Here is a 4,254-nt window from a genome sequence, read left to right on the forward strand (position 1 = left end):
AGAAAAAGTGATAGAGAGCACTTAGAATATTAACAGCAAAAATAAAAAATTCTTACATGCCCTGCTAAATTGGGGTTCACACCTTTTGCACTGAATGTCCAGTCCCTTAGGCCAGCATAGTAACAAGATTATATTAATGCCAGAGCAAAGAAAGGGGAATTAAGCTGCTTTGTCTTGTAATAAAGTCTAGTCAGAAAAATACTAATGACTTTTTCATGGGAAATTTCGGAAACGTCCATTTTTCTTCAAATGCTGTCACAAAATATTTGGCTTTGATATTTAAAAGGTGATAAAACAAAAGCCTCAGAACTCTAGGAAAGACAATTTGTCAAAGAACACTTTTTAAAAAAAATCTGTGGGTTTTACATGTTGTTAAACCACCACTACTGCATTTTGGAAAATGCTGACTAAAGTTAAAAGTTAATTTTTGGTTTAAAAGAAGTTGATAGAGGGAGGGGGGAAAACATTGACCAGATCTATTTATGACTAATTGCAGAGCCAGAGGAATAAACAGGGTGATAACTTTAATTAGCTATTATGCAAAGGCATGGTCCTGCAACACAAAAGGGAAAAAAATGCATTTTCAGTTTGGCAAAAAAATTAGACCAAAGTAAGAAAAACTAAAGAACAAATTTATTTTGATAGACTTTAAGGCCCCAAAGGACCATCCAATCATCAAATTTGATTTGATGTGTAACAGTATCAAATTTCTCCCACCTTTGCATGCATTGAGCCTAATAACTTGCATTTGGCTGGTGCATGTCTTACAAAAGGCACCCAGGCTTTATTTGAATACATCAAAAGATGAAGAATCCACTGTTTTTCTTTGTAGGTTGCTCACAAGTTGATAATCTTGTCTGTTAACTTTTTTTTTTTTACAGTAAAAGCCCTGGTATCCAGTATGAATGGGGAATGGGGGGTGCTGGTAACCTAAAAGGGCCACTTACCTGAGGCACAGGAGTTTCCAGTCTGATGCGAGGTGGGGAGGGCAGCAGCAGCAGCCACATGCAGGGTGGCTGTGGAAGGGGTGATGGCAGCTTCACATGGAGTGGTGGCAGAGCAGGGTGGTGGGTTGCAGTGGCTGCCACCATGTGCAAGCTTCCCCCTCGTGTCTGGTCAGCCAGCTGGAAATTCCAGTTAATAGAAATGCGAGTTAGTAAAATGCCAGATAACAGGGCTTTTACTGTTCAATCTTTCTAATTTGACATGGTCTTTCTTTGGCTTCCACACCCTAGTTCTTGTTATGTGTTTCTCTGTTGCATTAAAAAACCTATCAGTACCTGAAATTTTTCCCCTTGTGAAAGGTGTTTGTGCTCCGCAGCCGATCAGTTCACCTCTCAAGTCAGTTTTTTTGACAAAATCAACGTATTGAACCCTTGCAGTTTGTCTGACACTTTATTCCTCATGTTGTTTTTATCCCTCTCTTCTATTTAATTTCCAACTTTTCACCCTCCTTTTTAAAATGTGGAAACCCAGACCTGTGCACTGTATTGCAGTGATCTTCCCCATATTGCATCTACAGCAGGGGTTGGCAATGTTTTTGAGCCAAAAGCACCCTCAATCTTGACTTGTAAGATATTGGCATGGTGGGGAAGCCACATGGGGCCTGATCCTTCTTGTGGCAGTGCAGCTCTGGCCCCTTCCCTGCTGTCTACCCCCAGACACGTGTGCCAAGCAAAATGCCTTTGTGTACCACACTCTGGTGCACATGCCAGGGTGCCTATGCCTAATCTAGAGCTAAAATCAGAGAGAGAGAGAGTTTCTTCCTCCTTTCCTTTCATCCCAGCCTTCCCCACAAAGCAAACCAGCAGCCTGGCACGCTTAAATTTTAAGGTGACTGAAATTTACTTAGAGGGACTACTTATACCTAAGTGTGCATTTTATAGAAAGATTTAGGAGCTTGCGGCCCCCATACAGGACCAAAGACAAATATTCCAGTGCAGTGTTTCTCATCCTGTGGGTTGCAACCTAAAAGTGGGTGGCAGAATATTTCAAAGGGTCACAAGCTGAGGTGGGGAAGTGGGAAGGTGCCTGCTCCTTCCAGCAGGGGAAGGGGGCAGGGAGAAGCTGCATAGCTGGGCTGCCAGCACTGGGGCCAGTGCCACACTTGTGCAGCCAGGAGATGCTGCTGGGGGAGGGGAAGGGGGGCAGTGCGGGAGGGGCTGTGACCAGGCTGCCTGGCACAGCATGGCAGCCCCAGCCCAGGGCAGGGGGGGAGCCAGAGGTCTCTCCCTCCAGCCCATGCTGAGACTGGACTTACTCCATTGCCACCCACATGAGCCAGAGCTGCCACAACCCCTGCCCTATGGCCTGAGTGGGAGAGGGGCAGCTGAGGCCCCCTCGGGGAGGGCAGGGGGTTGCAGATTGGGAGTGAGGGATACCAGCATGACCCGGGGGGCTGGGGACTGGAGGCTGGGCACCAGCAGGGCCAGGGGTTGTGGGTCGGGACAGGCATGGATCTTTGCAGATGGGTCCTGGTAGGGACAAAGTTGACAACCGCTGTTCTAGTGGACCATGGCTCATCTGCGAGGAAGTGGTAATTAGCCCTTGGGATCATCAGTGGAAGAAGGATGGGCTTAAGTAGAGTGACCATAAAGAAAACCAGGACATCTGGGACACTGCCCCCCACCCCCAAGTCAGCAGGGCTGCTCCGGGCAGTGGCAGAGGCCAGCAGACAGAGGAGCAGGTGCAGTCCAGCAGGAAAGCAGAGCTGCCTGGCATGCCATGCTGCTCTGCCTCCCTGCCAGACTGTGCCCCATGCTCCTGCAGTTTCAGGATGCTTGTTTTAATTTTTGCCAGCTGGCTGGAACGGGCTTTCAAAATCTGGGACTGGACAAACGGGGATGTGTAGCCACCCTAAGCTTAAGGTGGAGGCATGGGACTGAGATTCAGGTCTGGGTTCAATTTCAGCTCTTCCTCAAGTCTCTCTCAATTCCCAATCCATAGAAATAGAATAAAACTGAGAATAAAAGTGTTTTCTTTTGCTCTTTGACTTATCTAGATAGCTGCTCAAGGAACTGTCTTTTTTACTGTGTATGGTGTACAGCACCTTATCCCACTGGGGAACATCTAGCTTCTATTGTAATACAATAAAATGCTGTAAGTTATAGGAAAACTTAAAGGGGGAATCTGAAGAAGTGTGCCTTAGTGGAAGTTTCTTGTGACTGTTACAAAATGTTAACTCTCCCCTAGATTTAAAATCCATTTATAATGGTTTGCATCTATTGATAGGACACCATCAAGACACTTTAAGAAAGTGAGTTGTTACAGTGAATATTGGCCAGGCTGAACTAATATCTATTAATTAATGAAATGTTTCTTCTGTTGCTGTTTGTGTAGGGCTTGGCTTGTTTCTTTAAAGCAATTCACAAGTACTAGGCTGCTGACCTGACCTGCAGTTAATTCCTTTGATTTCATTTTTAGTTAAGAGGGAGAAGGCAAGAATTAATCTTTTTGGTGGCAAAACCCCCATAGAGACTGCCAAGGTGTTTACTAAAGGATAACTGAGGAAAAGGTAAGTCAAATTTGGGTCATACTAACCTTGATTGTGAACGTTTTGAAGGCAGATAGTGGCACAAAAGTAGCTGATAGTTTCTGCCACTGATGCCAAAATGTTTGAATCCTAAATCGTCCCAACCATCCTACTCTAACAAGGGGCAATTTTTCCTGCAGCAGGTGGCAGGTACTGCCACAGTGTAAAGAGGAGAGAAGGAGTCCTCCTCCGTATGATCCTTCTACTGCATATCAAACGGGAGCTCCTCTTTCACAATGCGGTGCAGTGTCAGGTCAGATAATGTGTTTATATTACTTTGGAGTGGAAAAGAATAAAGGCAGTTTCCACCGAAACTTGAAAAGGGCTGCGTTGGTTTTTTCAGCAGAGCTGCTGGAAACCTTCCCTCCCCACCCCTTCTGCAAATGCTCACCTCTTCCTGCCTTTGTCAGGGAAGTGCCAGATTCAACACCTTCCCAGTGAGGGACTGAAATGCAAATTTGGGAATCGAGCAACACCTCATCAGAGGATGTAAACTTTCTGTGAACCTAATTTGTGGATTTAAAAAAAAAAAAGCCCTATTTCTGACACGTTTCTAAAACGTTTTTGACACCCTTTCCCCTTAATTGCATTGCGTTGCCCTTGCTGGTTTTCCTTCAAAGAAGCTTTCGAAAACCGCGAACCAGAAAAGCAGATGGCGGCCTCCTGCCCCGAGAGGAGCGCGGCCAGGGGCCGAGCGGCGGCGCAGACAGGCGCGCTCGCTC

Source organism: Gavialis gangeticus, unplaced genomic scaffold (assembly GCF_001723915.1).
Source record: "Gavialis gangeticus isolate Ggan-Ray unplaced genomic scaffold, GavGan_comp1, whole genome shotgun sequence".
NCBI lineage: Eukaryota > Metazoa > Chordata > Crocodylia > Gavialidae > Gavialis > Gavialis gangeticus.